General features: G+C 47.1%; 1 protein-coding gene across 1 annotated transcript in view; it reads right to left on the reverse strand.

Moving 5' to 3' along the window:
- The window catches only part of ABHD2 (abhydrolase domain containing 2, acylglycerol lipase), a 38,512-nt gene extending 29,174 nt beyond the window's left edge, over positions 1-9,338 (reverse strand). Inside the window, exon 1 of the mRNA XM_059858535.1 lies at positions 9,201-9,338. The gene's annotated coding sequence lies outside the window, so the exon portion shown is untranslated. The remainder of the gene's footprint in view (positions 1-9,200) is intronic.
- Positions 9,339-15,984: the final 6,646 nt, after the last annotated feature.

The raw sequence follows: 15,984 nt of genomic DNA on the forward strand, positions 1-15,984 counted from the left end.
CCCACACTTGCTTTTTGAGATGTTACAATATATCACACTTCAACACGGTGGGAGCCACAGGAGGCTCAGACACAGACACCTAATTAACACCAGTGCACATGCAAGAAGGCTCATTACAAGAATTTGATGATGCCACTAAAAGAGAAGGCTTTCAGCCTGTACCCACACGAGTGTAAGCAATACTTGCCATTAGAACTGCCTTCCCACAGGCACAACAAATCGATGGGGACTCAGAGCTTCCAGGAAAAGCTCCAGAACTGTCTGCTCTCTACCACAGCTGCTGCTTCCAAATGGAAAAACACACTATCAGGACAGACCATACCAAAGCCTAACCCTCCTTTATAGCAGGAGTAAAGAGCCTCAGAAGTACTTTCTGCACTCAGTGTAAATACACCAAAACCCCTTGGAAGAAAAGCTATTGACTTACAGCATGCTGGAAAGCTGCAAGTTTCTGCCACCACAACCATCTGCACAGCAGAACAGAGTGAGGGAAGCAGAGACATGAATCTTGGACAACTCTTCAGCTTTTGTTTTCCAGTTCTGAGCAGCACAGCAGAAGCAAGAAGATGGGCCACAAAAAGCCTTTTATTCTTCTGCTCAGAAGATTGCATGGGCATCACGAGAGGAGTTCCAGTACAATGTTTAGCTGCAGGATGTTATCTCACATCTATACTTGGTAAGATTTCACCAACACTACCATCAGTTCTGTAGGAGACAACAGGCAAACTACAGCAATGGCTTCACCAGGGAAGTTACAATGGCTGAAGAGCAGACCAGGTTCCTGACCTCAAGGACAACCAGGTGCTCAAGCAAATCTCCCTCATATCCAACTCCCAGAAGGTTCTCTTGACATCTTCCTATCATTGTTTTATTCAGAAAATTAAGAGGCACTAATACCTGAGACCACCCTGACACCTGATTTTAAGCTAGTTTGTTATTTACAACTTTCACCTTGGTGAACTTTTAAAAATAAAACTAAGCACAATTAGTCATTAGGATTTTGTACTAGTGACTCAGTCTAATTAATCCAACTAAAGAATTCTTCCTAAAAATGTAATCTGAAGATTATATGGGAGAGAACAAACACCCCACATCTTTTCTGATACTTTTATATCATGTTAGCCTGTCACTTCCTTAAAACAGCATACAAGCTTGCCATTACTTTCAGGAAAAAATCAGCTGTTGGTAGGCAGGATTATGTTTGACACTTATGAACTAGTATTTTCCATTTTAGACAGTCTAAAACACACATTCACAGAACTTATGCCACAAACATGTGCTAGAGGTTTATGTATTTGTCAAAATCTTTACCCAAAAGCTCAGATCAGCCTGTAGATGTAACAAAAGCTGGCACTGCTTCAATTGCACAGCTTTCTGCAGTGATTATTTAAGCAGTGGATGCAGTCCATGAAGACTCCATGCTCTGTGGATTCAGCTGTGTCACTTGAGGCACTTGCTATAAAGCCTGGTATTTCTGGAGACCTAAACAGACCTGTCTCAGCCAGGGCAGATGTGCAAGGGCTGAGTCAAGGCACTCAGCTCTAAAAATTTAAGGGTTTAGCTTACTAAAATGGATTTGAGCTCTGCCTCTAATCATCTAGGACAAATGTCTCCCTCTTTAACCAGCTGGGATGAGGTCACCTTGCTTCTGTTTTGTTAAACCCTTTTTGCATGAACCAATAAATTTGTCTGTTTAAACAAAAAAGATAACCACAGGGTTGAGTCAGACAAATTTTAATCTAGAATCTCCTCTAACTGGGTCAGCATTAATCTAAATGGACAAACATTTGGCTTTTTCCATATACAAAACACTGGATTCACTGCTGGCAGGCTAGCATTCCACTGGAACCAATCCAGCCTTTCCATCCATCAAAGCATTTGAGACCCACATTGAGGAACCCAAAGAAGTTGAAGCTCTTGGCCCCAAGCATGTTATTTCGAAGCCTCTTAATTGCACAATTCTTTTTTTTTTTTTAATCACTTGCAGGCATTACAGCCCCAAAAACCTGCAGGCCTCTCAAGCAATGTTGTTAAATCCCAATCTTAACTGGGGGATAACTTTAAAATCAATCACTAGACAGCAAGTGCTGGATTTGTGGTCTTTTCACTTGCTCTTTCATCAGAAAAAGCTGAAAATCATGTTACAGGAAACATTTCAGCACTACTGCTAACAGAGTGCACTTTATCTGTACAAGTATAATGAGAAAAAAAATCCCAAGTCTCACCCTTTCCAGAGAGAAACAAACAAGTACAACAAAAGCCAGTAGAGCTACAGCAAATTCTTTATGTAGCCTTTTAAAAACACTGAGCTTTTGGGAAATCCATCATCAAAATATTTACTTGTTCAGTAAGTGAATTCATAACTATCAACAAATCCAAGACCCATACACATTTCAGTTTCAGGTTTCCTGTGGAGAGGAAATTTCCAGAGAGAGAAGTCACTGTGACTCAACAGGGCACACACAGGATTTGGTAGCTACCAAGTTTTACAGCTCCTCCACCCACAAAAGCAGAGTCTGACTCTTCATACTGGAAAGGCAACACTAAAAAAGCAAAGATATTAAAGGGAGCCATTCCCACAGGATCCTCCCTCCTTTTAACAAGCCATTGAAAGCCTGGCAGACTCATTTATTTCACTGAAGCATTAGAAATGCTTTGGGCTAATGCAAGGATGCAGCTTTATGGAACACAAAGAGCAAAGGCTTCTTTGAAAGGGGCTGCACTAACGAGATATGCTATTCTCCATTACATGGCCTGAAGAATCTTGAAGAAATGCCATTTCCAGGAAGGGCAACTTGGTACAAAAGCCTCATGGATGCCTCCCCACCCCTCAGCATCCTGGCTGACTGATGCTCTCAGAGCTCAGCTGGACACCACAACCCTGGAAACATGCCTGGCCAGCAGTGAGTCTTTAACAATTCCCTTTCCTATTCAGTTACAGCTTACCAAGCAGAGTAATACTCTTACCCACTAGGACTCAGAAGAGCCAGAAAGGCCATTTCTGACAGATTTAAGCAGGTAGACTTTGTTAACTAACATATCAGATATTTCTCAGATTGGTTTCATACATTTTAGTTTGGAAATAAAACTCTGAAAACAAGTATATCAGACAAGAGGAAGGCCCACCCTACTTTAAAGAGTTGTGCCTAGGCAGACTGGGATCAGAAATAGGGTGGGGTTTTCCCCCACCTTTATAAGGAGGAAGGCTGAAGTTACCTCTTTATGGAATGTTTCCAGGAAATTAACATCTTTAACATCAGCCAAAGCTAATAACTTTTCTGAACGATACACTGCAGAACCAGAAGGTACAGGCTTGTCACTACCAGGTGAGATATTTCAAACCACATTATGGGGAAAGGAACATTATTAAGAAAAGGGTAAAAAGTAGAGCCCTGCATAGTTTTTTAAACAAAGACAAGTTTCATGCCAGCGTATTACTCAAATGTCACTCCAGGAAGTGCACAGAAGTGCCACACTGCTGAGCTTTCAGCAGTTTCAATGCAGAGGATGATGTTTAGAGACCATCCTCATGAAGATGAATACACTTGTGAAAGGCTCTAAAGCATGTGTCCTGATGGGAAAGGTTGCCAGACTAAGCACTGGAAGACAAGCTACACAAGTACAGAACCTGTGTAAGAAGACTCATGAGGAAAGCCTCAAGCTTTATTGCAGTTCCATATCCTTTTACCCAGCACCTGTATAAAAAATGCCTTTGTTTTCATGGCAAAGTGTTCAAAGTTTAAAGTGCTTTGTTCCCTGAAAATTACACAGGCACAAGTATTTTAGGGCCACACCAATACTATGCCTCATCAGCTTATGCACAAAAACCAAGTCATAACAATACTTATCTTGAGACTGGCATCTACCCAGCCCAAGCTCACCGAGTGCAGAACCTCCCATTACCTTCAGTGTGGCTCAGAGAACACGTCAGAAGCAAATGCTGAGATCTTGATGCATCACTCAGTACTTCTGGCTATTCAAAAGAGCCAGCTAAGTCTCAGACCTCAAAGCACACAGGGTATAATTAAGAATTAGCTGAGCAGATAAGGCACTTAAGTTTAGGGTTAGATGTGGCCATGAGAGATAAAGTGCAGTCCTCATGAGTTTGGTAAAGCCCACCAAAGGTTTGTTGTCCAACATGGGACAGATTTTATCTCCAAAATAAAGAGGGCACACTGACATGCCCCATCACAAGGATGTTTAAAAGAACACTATTTGGACAGCCTTTTGAAGTCCTCAGTGCAAATCCCTCCCTGGGCCAGGGCCATACACAGGCCAGGATTTGGCTGGTTGGCAAGTACAGAAACCAACAAGTATTGTTTACACCCTGCTCCAAAAAAAATTCCTGGCTGGTGCCTTCACTGGAACTTGACCTTTTCATCAGTTACAAACTTGGCTCACACTAAATTCAGAGGTACTGTGAGGTTACAGGGATAAAGTTCATAGCACAAGGAACCATCAGCACAGTCAGAAAGACAAGTGCCGTGAACTAGAGCTTTTTACCTTGCCTTTGAGGAGTTCTACACCTTCAGAGCAGAAATCAAGTATCTCAGTGGGCTGGGTGTACAGTCCAAAGCAGGGTACTTAAAAATGCAGCCAAGAATAAATCTATAGCCAAGAGGGCCAAAGGCTCTTCAGCACTCTCACTTCTCCAAGAATGTTAGCTTACAGTCAAATGAGACTTGATATTCACTTCCTTCTACCTACAGGAACTGCCTTTGTTTCCCCACAATATCATCTTAACTAATCAGAAAAAGTTCTGTTTCGGGACAGGCAGCTTTTGTACATTAGCTAAGGCTGCTGTGTAGAGTCCTTGTTACATCACCTTATCCTGGTTCCTGTTTGTGTCAAATGGATTGAAAACCTCTGTATTAGCTTTTATTGCACACACCTCATGAACATGATTAAACCAAGACAGGAGCAGACGCTGACTCCACAGAAATCAATTAATTGCAGTAGACAAATAATTATGTTTGCTCAAATAACATGAACCTTTCCTTTAAGATAAGGTGCAGAGACTTGGGACTCTCTCTAACCACTACCTTATGTAACTACAGGTACTCGTAGAAGAGGTCAAGATAACTTTTGGGTAGAGAGAGAAATGCTGGGCAACACCCTTCTACAATCTTACAGCATTAGCAGGTGTCCCTTGCCTACCACATAACTGTGCCAGGGAGCAGCCTTAAGCTCCAGGGAAGAAATGGAGTAAACAGACTGTAGAGAACCCAACAAACCATGCTCAGTAGTTGAGGGAATGCTGCTGGAATCAAGCCACAGAGAACTAAGTGAGCTAATAAAAACTGCATTATAGACCAACTCTCCTCAAGGAAGTCTGCTCTATTCCTTCATTGTATTTTGAAGCATCACATTGTTAAAGCCTCATTTATCCTCTAACTGCTACCCCTCCATTACCACACTGCCACAGGGCTCAGCTGTACATACTGGAGGAACAGCTCTAAACCCAAACACATCACAGCTGTTTGCTCAGCCAGAGGGCTCAGTAAGTGGGGAACATGCTCCACACACAGCAGGAAAAGCCCACCTATAACAAATCACAACACAGGTAAGAGAACTTTATTTGAGAACAGTCCAGTTCAAGCAGCCTGAAAACACCTATATTTAATAGGATGAAAAGCTGAGGTGCCATTTCACTGAGGTCTTTAATAACAAACACCTTGCTTACTTTGTTCCCCTGAAGAGCAGCTCCTCTCCACAGGGGAGCTGAAGATTTGCAGAGTCATTCTCTCACAGCCTGCCCATGACAGATAGAAGGCTCACACTAGAGGAGTAACGTAATTCACACAAGTACCATTGAAATTGAAGCAAAAGCATTTCAGGACAGAAGAACCACACAGCAACCAACACTGCTGAATACTCAGGTTCTCCCAGACTGCAACTAAAAGAGAGGTTTTGGAGCACTACAGCAGTCACCAGCAATTCAATGTGCAAAGAGCTACATTGCCCTCTCTCCTGCTGAATGAGAGTGACAGGCTAGGGGTATTACAGGCTCATGTTTTAGGACATTTTGTCCTTACCTCTTACAAGGAGGTTCAGTGTAAATGACTGTGCATGTGCTTATTTCACTTAGTACAACCCTTCATATTCACATATGCTCAACCAACACTTCACAGCACTGGGTGTTCCAGATAAGAGAGCCAGGCTTGAATCCCCTCTGCACAAGCTTTTTGGAACCTGCAGCTCTATACAAAAGCATCTTTGAGGATGCTTTGAGGTAAGTTTAGAAGCAGGACAAGCCACTCTCAGCAGCAGACTTGGCCCTTCCTATGAGGAGCCTGTACTATACTTTTTGAGTACTTGATGCCCTGAATAGGGCTGTAGCTCAGTTACCTGCAAATAAGACATGAGACTTCAGAAAAGTTCAGTGTTTCCAGGAGCTCAACCCATATTAGCAGAGGAAGTTGTCAATGTCATTTGTTTTAGTCAGACTGAATCCATGATAAGGAGAAATGAAAACACTTCTCAACAGCAGAGAGAGTAATAGTCAACTGTACTGGTTGGTCAGTCTAGAGATACAGATAAAAATCTGTTCTCCACCAAGTCCAGCACTGCCTTCCACTGCCATTACCTCTAAGAACTCAATGACGTTTCAAGCACCTGGTTTGTACTGAACTGCTTTGCAAAGCATTTTCAATTACTGCTGCCTGATTCTGGCAGAGTAAGGCTGGCAGTCAGAGACAAATCTTTATTATTAAGTCAGCTGAGGGAGCTGAAGGAAAGATAAACCCTTGGGTGTAGAAGCCTTCCTAGAACAAGAAAAGGCTAAGACAGCTGCCCCACAGGACACCATCACTGCCACCCATGTATGCTGGGCAAGTGGGACTTTGCTTCTCCACAAGGACAGTGTGCCCTTGCACACTGAAATTAAATCAATTGAAATTCAATCAATTAGCTGAGTTTGATCAGATGTTTAACTGCATATAAGCTTAAACTTAACAAGGCATATAGGTAGAAGAAGGGTAAATATTTGCACAGAAGATCAATTGATCTACAGCACATTAAGAAGAGCAATTCAGAGCTGTGACACATCATGAAACACACTCTCTTCCAGGGAAACTCAGAAGTGTACACAAAGACTCCAAAGTACTAACAAACCATGATTGTTTAGGCTTTTGCTGAAAAAGTCCAAGTGACTAGTTTCAGGCTGGTCTTTGTACCTTTCAGTAGGAATTACAAGCAGCCAAGAACCCAGCACTTACACTCCTACCAGAGACTGAAAAAATCCTGTTCTTGGTTAGCTTAATCCAAGTTCTGGTACTGCCAGAGTTGGCAGTGTGACAGTCTGGATGAAGAGGCAAGACAGAAGGATGAAGAAAGGTAACATGACACTGTAAATCCAGTAGCACCCAGGCATTTCACTGCCCTAAAGCAACCATTTCCTATCCTACACCAAATCCCACCTGGAATATAGCTGGAACTCTGAAAACATCTTCATATGCCTGTGTCAAGGTCAACGGGTGTTATTTTGCCATCTTTCCTTCCCAGTACAACTCTTTCAAAGTGTTAATCACTGAATTTTCACATGACAGGTTTAATAAAGCAGCTTTATGACACGCTAATAGTTTACGCTGCTATTCACTCTCTGATTGGAGAAATACAGCTTTTACAGGAAGAATAGAACAAGCTAGTTTTTAAGTTTCTTCAGAAACAGCTCTGCAAGATAGAAGGTTTTATCCACAACCTCCACATCTCTTCCACACCTATAAGAGACAGTCTGGCACAATCTTAGGTCAGCCTCTTTTTTTGTACAGCTAATTCACCCAGTAACACAGAGGAACTCCCATGCAAAAGCAACTATTTTTAAGACTAAGACAGGAGAATGGAAGAACTTAAACAGTAGCTTTTACTTCTCTTTTCATACCCTTCCTGCTCTTACTCTTGACTTTGATATCAAAATAAGTGATGTCTAGAATAAGAAGAATGACTGAATGTCCAGTGATCTAAGAAGAGGCAAGAGAAGCTATTGAAACTTCTCTTGTGATATGAGAACTAAGCAAACACCTCAGAGAGATGGTGACTCATGAAAGATAAGACAGCAACCCAAGACAAAACTCCCTGCACAGGAAATACACATTATCAAAGAAAGTCTAAAAATGAGATACCACAAATGCAAACAACTGAACTGAGTGCTCTATGGACACCACATCAGCAGGGACTAGATCATGTCAACCTAAGCAATATTATGAACATGGCTGAGCATGATAATAATTGATAAATGAGGCATGGAAGATGAACACACTGTACCAGTTAGCTGAGTAACAAGCCAGGGACACTTGTTTCAGAAGGACACACCAGTGCTGTGAAAGCTAAAAACCGATCTAAGAGGCTGACAGGAATCTTTATACTTGCCAGATCAGTGACAATTGTTCACCAACAATAAGAGGAAGCTGCTAGGAATTCTCTGAGGGAACCTACATGAGACTGAAAGTACAGAATGCAATCCCTCCAGCCACAACTGTGTGAATAAAGCTGCTCCTGACATACCTCTGTATACAAGTTAGCATCAGGTGAGACATCTCAGCAGCTGTAACTCATCAATTGTGATAGACACATCAACACTTCCTGCGCTGGAGGAGATGCACAAGTTACACCTGAAGGTGCGGGATGGGGCAGAGCCCCATCACACAGGGAACAAAAAACAGCAGGCAACAAAAGGGAGTCTGAGGCTGATGCAAGATGCTCGTAGCAGGGTCAGGGCCCTGGAGCGGAAGCACCAGGGAAGAGCATCGTTTATCGGGAGCAGAATGACCTGACAGGGGCACGATCCCCGCGGCTCTCATTCACGCAGGGCCATTCTCCTCTCCGCGCCCAGCTCCGATCGCGTCCCTTCCCTCCCTACGAGCACAGAGATGCGCTGCTCCCAGCGCAGCCCCCACCCCGCGCAGCCTCGCACCCCAGGCAGAGAAGGGGGAAGCTGTCCCCGCACTGCCACCCCCCAGAGCTTCCAGCGTCGGGGAGAACCGCGAGGGGCCCCGCCACAGCCCCCCAGAGCTCCACCGAGGGGCATCCCTACCTGTCCCCGCGCAATAAACACGCGGGGCCGGGCGTGCAGACCGTGCACGGCGGGGCGGCGGCCGGGCAGGGACAGACCCGGCCGCGGGGCAGCCCCCCAGGCCTGCCGAGAGGAACGGGAAGGAGGCCCGGCCGTGCCCGAGCCCTGCAGGAAGGCGCCCCCTCCTCACCTGCGGCCCCGGCCGGGCGCGAACGCCCCAACAGCTCCTGCCGCCACTCCCGCCCGTCTGCCCCGGGCCCGCCGGCCGCTGCCCTTTAGCGGCCGCCCTCGCCCTCCTATTGGCCACCGCCGAGCCGCTTCCGCCCAGGCCAGCGCGTCGATTGGACAAAAGGCGAGCTGGGAGTGGGCTCTCCATCACTGACGCGCGGGTGCCATTGGCTAGAGGAGGAGCGAGGGGCGGGATACCACGGATCCAATGGCTCGGGCAGCTGTCAGTCAGGCGGAGGACGGTGATTGGCGGCGGCGGGCGAGGGGTGGGGCTCTCGGCAGCGGCGGGGACGGCGACGCCGCGGCCATAACAGAGCGGACCCTGAGGGCACGGCGGGTTGCGAGGCGTGGGGGCGGTTTCAGCTTTTGCCTCAGCTGCATATTCAGTCCGCCGCTTCCTGCGACCGCCATTGGCGTGAGGGACGCAGTCTGGGGAGCGGCTCCAGCTGCAGGACGTGGTTGCTCCTCAGTGATATGGAGCTCGGTGGCCATGAGGACCAAAGATCCCTCCAGGCTGCCGATAAGCCGTGTGGTGTACCCGGTGCTGGTTACATAATACTGCGTCTTTTAGAAACAGTACCTTCGAGCCTTAGAAATGGTGGCTGGGCCCTCAGCACGCTGGGTTTGTTTATCGTGGGCCCAGCTCTGGGTGGCAAACGCTGGGGCCAGCCTTGGGCTGTGCTGGCAGCAGTGGAGGGTCTGCCCTGGTCCCTCAGAGTGCTCAGCTGTCCCCCCAAGTGGGGTGTGTGATGGGAACAGTGAAATCTACTCAGAGGTAGATGGTCCCTGCCCCATCTGAAAGTCACTAGGAGGAAAATAATTTGGATAAAAAACTGTCCCTGATGTGATGTTTATAAACCTGCTTTTTTTTTGTATTCTTCCAAAAGAGCCCTGTGTTATGTTGTTGGTAACATCAACTGTTCTGAGCTGTGTTAATGGTTGCTTTATATAACTGCATGGAAAAATCCTTCCTTGCATTTCAGATATTTTAAATGTTTCCTCTGTTTACTGGGTGTTGGAGCTTCCTACGTGGAGAAAACTCTCAAGGAGCAAGTCACATTTTCCAGGGCGCTGTGTACGTGGAGAGATGAGTAACTGCTGTAGCCTGAGTCACAGGGAAGGAGGGAGCTCTGGGTAAGGGCAGAGAGGGAAATTGTGGAATGAAGGTGGCAGAACAAACAGCATCCTCCTCTCTCCACACTTGCTACAGGTGTGATCCCACACCACTCAGTCAAACAGAGTTGTATTCCTTATCTTTTAATTAACCTTGTGAAAATACCCAGGGTTTATGGTTGCTAAATTTGTCAGTGGCTCAGCTGGGCTGAGGTTTGGTGTGTCTCAAGGCAGCTATGCTTGTGATCAAGTTAACAGATAGGCTCAGCAGATAAACATCCGGTATCAGACTCAGCTTTAGGTATTTGAGGAATGTGTTTGAGTTTGATTGCAGAAAATTGCAGTCCAATTGATTCCAGGTGTACCTTAGCTCTTTCACCATCTGATCCAGGCAGGAAAAAACAGATCCGGGCAGAAAAATATGCCTCAAACCGGAGCTGAGCCTCCAGGCAAGGCTTTTATTTTAAGTCCTTGAGACTGTTGGAGATTTCTCTGACCTGAGAGAGGCTCAGCTGTTAGAGGAGAGCATTGTTACAGACCTGTCACAAAACAAAGCAAACCAACCTTGCTGCTCACTTCTTGCTGAGGAGAGGTGAACATTAAAGAAGTGACAGCATAAATTTACAGGTGGCTGTGGCCGCAGTAGCCAGAGTCCTGAGCTGCATTTATTGCAAGGAGGGAAGTGATGGAAAAGGTGCTGTGTCTCCAGAAAGGGAGGGGAGAACCAGTGCGGGTTGTTGGTGTTTTACTCTGGACAGTGTTGAGGGGTTCCAGCTGCGCCTTGAAGTGTGGCAGCAGGGATGTCTGGGGGGAAGCAAGCACATTTCACATTTTGGGAATTCAAATCCGACTTTGGGCTGTTAAAACAGCTGGTGAGCTGTGGCTTGTGAAGGAAGCTGCCTGCCCTCTGAGTGTGTGGGGAGTTGCTGTGGCCAATGTGCTGGTGGGCTCTGCAGGGTTGGGGCTGCAGCAGCCCTGTGTGCCTGTGCCGTGGGTGGAGCACTCTGGCCCAGGGGCAAGCCTGTGCCACTCACAGTAAACAGGTCATACCCAGAAAATGCTATCTGAACCTGAGCCATCCCCAAAGGAACAGTGCTGGAAAGAGCTGAGCTTTATTTCCAGCCTTCTAGGGAGGGATTTAGCTGCTTCAGCCCGGCAGGTATTTCTGCCTGCTGGTATTGCTGAGAGGTGGAGTGGGAGTGTCCAGGAACACCCTAATGCTTTGGAGGCAGGAGGATCCCTCTCTGAGCCGTGTGGACGACTGTACATGCAGGAAACTGCAAGCACAGGAAGAAAGCAGCTTTGGCTTGTGCTTTGGGCAGGCAATTACCTCTGTACATAGAGGCCAAAAAAAGGCTAATGAAAATCCCACCTTTTTAAATGCAGCAATTGGAAAGAGAGGCAGGCACAGAGAGCTCCACGTGCTGCTGAACCAGCCCGAGACACCCCCGTGCAACACCGTGGTGACAATCACCTTTTGTTCTTCACATCCCTCTCTCTTTTGGCTGTTGCTGCCACAACTCTGAACTGTTTTTCTGCTTCATTTCCCCATGCCCAGCTTTTCTCCTGCTCAGCAAACGTGCTGTGCACTGAAGGACTCCTGTGGACTTTGCACCCCTGAGGAAACCTTTTTGCCAGAGGAAACATCAGGGTGTTCATTTATGGCAGTGTGTAGCAGGAGCAAAAAGGAAAACACCTCTTAGGCAGGGTTTGATTGCCAGCTGAAAATAAGCGAAGTGCCTCTCAGTGACATGTGAGCACAAAAAAAGCTTTGCAGATGGAAATAAAGGCAATGCTTTTTCCTCTTCTCCTGCTCTGCCTTCCCTGCAGTGCCAGTGAGGCTTTGGCTTGTGGGCTGCAGAGCCATGCTGTTCCTGAGCCTGTTGGATCTGGAGGCACCGTGCTCTTTGGACTCTTACATATTTTCTGAAAATGGTGTCTAAAAGAGTAATGGGCACTTTGCAGAGCTCTAAATAGACCAGCTTCTGTCCTGAGGAGCTGGCAATGTACAGAGGTAAGTGCTAGGGATGGGAGAACGGCTGCATCATACAAACCAGCTGGGGAGGTGGCATGTGGCCCACCTGATCTGTATTTTTCCATCACATTCTCATTCAGCTGCTCCTTGCCAACTTCCAGCTCCGTCACACTTCTCAGAAGCTTCTACTCTGGGTTTATTTAGCATGCTATTTATTTCCTAATTATAGAACTGAAGTGACTGACCTCAGCCTTTCTGGGTACTGCTGTCCACCTTTTTGTCCCCTCTAGACCATAGACTCTGGTCTCGTCTAATGGCTGAAAGCCATTGCTAGAGACTTTATGACTCATTTTTTTTTTTGTTTTCCTCCCAAACCCCAGAGGGCTCAGACTGCTTGTACAGAGAGCATCACTGATCATTTCAGTGCAGATGGGCTATTGCATTCCCAAATTCTTTAGGCCAAAAGAGAAATGCCACTGGGCTGAGCACTTTACCAGGCTGTGTTCTGCTGCTTCTTTCCACAATTTCCCAGCAGCCAGCTCACTGCTTTTATCCCACATCCAGCCACAGCTGCTGCCCAGAGGAAGAGGTTTTGAAAACCACTCCCTGGCATCAGCAGTGCTGCTGGTCCTGCTTTTGGTTGCTCCATGACACTTGAACCTGGCTCCACAAACAAACTCGGTGGTCTGGGAGGAGGATCCATCTGTATCTCCCTGAAAGGAACCTGTACCACAGCACTACTGAATTTTCCAGGGAGTCTGGTTAGGTGAAATTCCTACTTACAGAATACCTTCTGCACCAAAAGCTTCCAAGCTGAGCAGACTTGTTCTCTGCAGCCACCTCTAATGCCACCTCTTGTTAGGGCTGTTTCTGCCCCTTTCACACAGTTTGGAAACTTAAGATACAGCTGCAGGAGCCAGGCAGTGCTTTGGTGTGGCTCCTGTCCCTAGAGCCACCTGCAGAAGCAGGGGAGTTTTGTGCAGGGACGATGGCATCAGAGCAGCAGGTGTTTAGCAGGCAGTGAGAGCAGGGAGAGGAGGCATCTCTGAGGGAAAGCAGGGCGGATTCAGATAAATGGATGTACTAGAACCAGAAGGATGTATGAGCTTCTCCTGGACAGTTTCCAAGATGTCTTGCTGAATAAAGGAAACCACTGGTCTTTTGTTTAATCCCAAGTGGTCTGTCTGACATTTGCCACTATTGCCTCAGTGTGTTGCTGAGGTTGGAGTCTGGAAAGGCTGTGATTGTCCCACCTCAGAAAGCTGGCAAAGGAGTCTGCTAAGGCCATGGTTTTATGGGTTTTTTTTCCAGTGGCTGCTTGCAAAATGCTTTCTGTGGAAAGTTTCCATAGAAGTAGTGGTGCCTGAGGAGAATGCAGGGTTGCAATCCTGCAATCTGAAATGCTCCGTGAACTGAACAATGAGATTAGCAGCCCCTTGTAAAAATCCAAACTTTATTATTGCCTGAGGAATGGGGAAGGGCCTTTTCCTAGAGAGCAATATTCATGGAAATAAATTGAGTGGAGGCAGAAGATTGATTTTGTGCCAGAATAGTGGGAATTGGGATAGATTTGGGAGGAAGGGAGGGAGGGAGAACACAACAGTGTTTGGATGATGGTGAGTACAAAAGAAATGGTTACAGTTGTGATTTGGGAGAATGAGTGATGGTGTTTGGGAGCAGAGAGTCAGAGCTCTGTTTCCTGGAGGTGGAGAAGGAAAGCAGGGGTGAGAGGAAACAGGCTTGATGCTGGTGCAGGGAGGAGGGTTGTGGGTGAGGCTGGTGGGATCCATGGGAGCCACGGTTTGGCAAGGCGGGTAGGTGAGCAGGAAGCTGCAAAGAGCAGTGGGGTGGCTGGGATGAAGGGCTAATCCAGAGCATCTCCATCTGCCTGATGGCTTCCTGGAGATGCACTAGCAGTCAGCCAAGCAGTGAAGGTCTGGCACCGTGGCCAGGGGTGAGCTGGGGGTGACCACCCTTTTCCATGCACAGGCACCTGGAAGGCTGCAGATCAGTGTCCCAAGAAAACAAAGCAGCTGCAGAGCTACTGCACTCCATTCCTCTTACTGACCTTACCTGGCTTTGCAGAAGCAGCACTTCTCTTTCTACCATCTCTGAGTTAAAGTATTGCATGGGCTGGAGGAAATAAACAGTGCTGCTGATGCTGTGTAATGACCCCATCTCCAGGCTGACTCCACCTTGGCTCATTGTGGGCTCCACCTTGCAAAACTGATGTCTCAACTTTTAGGAAATGACGTCTGATTTGCCACGTCTCCTCAGAGCGGACCAGCTTTAAGATCCTGACCTCTGGAGTTCCCATGAAATCCATCCTGGGATTTGGCAGTAATGCTGCAGGAGGATTTTGTCGGAGTTATGCAGAGCTGGACATATGGGGAGTGTGGCAGGATGGGAGGATGCGTGGCTGAGTGATGATGGTGAAGGTCCTTCCTTCCTTCCAGCTCAGGAAAGAGCTACCGCCCCGGTGGAGGCTAGAGGGTGCTGTGCTGCAGGGAATGGGTGTCCTCCTCCTTCCCTGCTCAGCATCCCTTCAGAGCCAGGTAGAAATTTGCAGGAAATGCTGCCTCCGAACTGGGATGAAGACTAAGGTGCTGGCTGGAGTTAGGAACACTTTCCAGGGCTCTTTTAAAGACCAGAATAGTTCATTAGTTCATTATTTAGCACCCAGAAGGTGACATACAGAAAAGAAGGGTGGCTTTTCTCAGATGGGTGTAAAAACAAAAAGTGGGTAAAAGGAGTGAGAAAATGAAGAACAGCTCAGAAGATAAGGAAGCTGAGTGGAATAAAAGCAAAGAATAGGAGGATGAAGAAAGAAAATAAAAGGATAAAGAAAGAAAATAGAAGATGAAGCCAATGCAGAGGATCACATCCACTGCTGTGTCTAATTAAGGGCTTCAGATCTGCTGAATGATGAAAGGGAGATTTACTTGAGAGAAAAATAAAGGAGCACTTCTTGCTTGCGGCAGCTTAGGCTGCAAAGCCCCTGGCTGATGGGGCAGGATCAGCTCCTGTTTACCCAGCTGAGGTGTGGCTAATCCTGAGCACCACAAAGAGCAGAGCTGAGGAGTGAGAAGAGGCCGGGGGGAGATGGGAGACAGGGCTGTGTTTGTACAGCAGCTGACAGGCAGCTGCAAGCCCAGGCAAAAACACTACATGCTCCTGAACAAGCAGCTCTGTGAGCAGAGGGCTGCTCCCTGGAAAGCCTGCCAGGAACCACAGGCAGCAGGAGCAAACGTGCCTCCTGCGTGGGGCTGCACGCGCTCTGCAAAACACAGCCCTGCTGCCAGGCCTGCGGTCGGGGGTCACTGTCCTCACAGCTGGCAGAGCTGCTCTCCTCTCCCTGCTTGCAGCAGGCGGGGCAGATGTGCAGGTGTAGCTGGAGCAGGAGGAAGCACAGGTAGATATGTTTTTATGTTCTCAGGTCTTGCAGAAAGCAACCTAGCAAAAGTGAGAAGATGCAGTCAGACAACAGAGGAGGAAGACTGCAAATAAACCCCATTCACAGCTAAAGGGACTGCACTTCCCTCTGGGCCGTGGGCAGGTTCTGGAGTTCTTTCAGGTGGGTGGTGTGTACAGCACAGTGTCAAGAAGCCAGCCCTGCTCACAGAAATAAGCCACATCAGATCCTGATGCCAATGACCTC

The sequence above is a fragment of the Haemorhous mexicanus genome, chromosome 13 (genome assembly GCF_027477595.1).
Source record: "Haemorhous mexicanus isolate bHaeMex1 chromosome 13, bHaeMex1.pri, whole genome shotgun sequence".
NCBI classification, from domain to species: Eukaryota; Metazoa; Chordata; class Aves; order Passeriformes; family Fringillidae; genus Haemorhous; species Haemorhous mexicanus.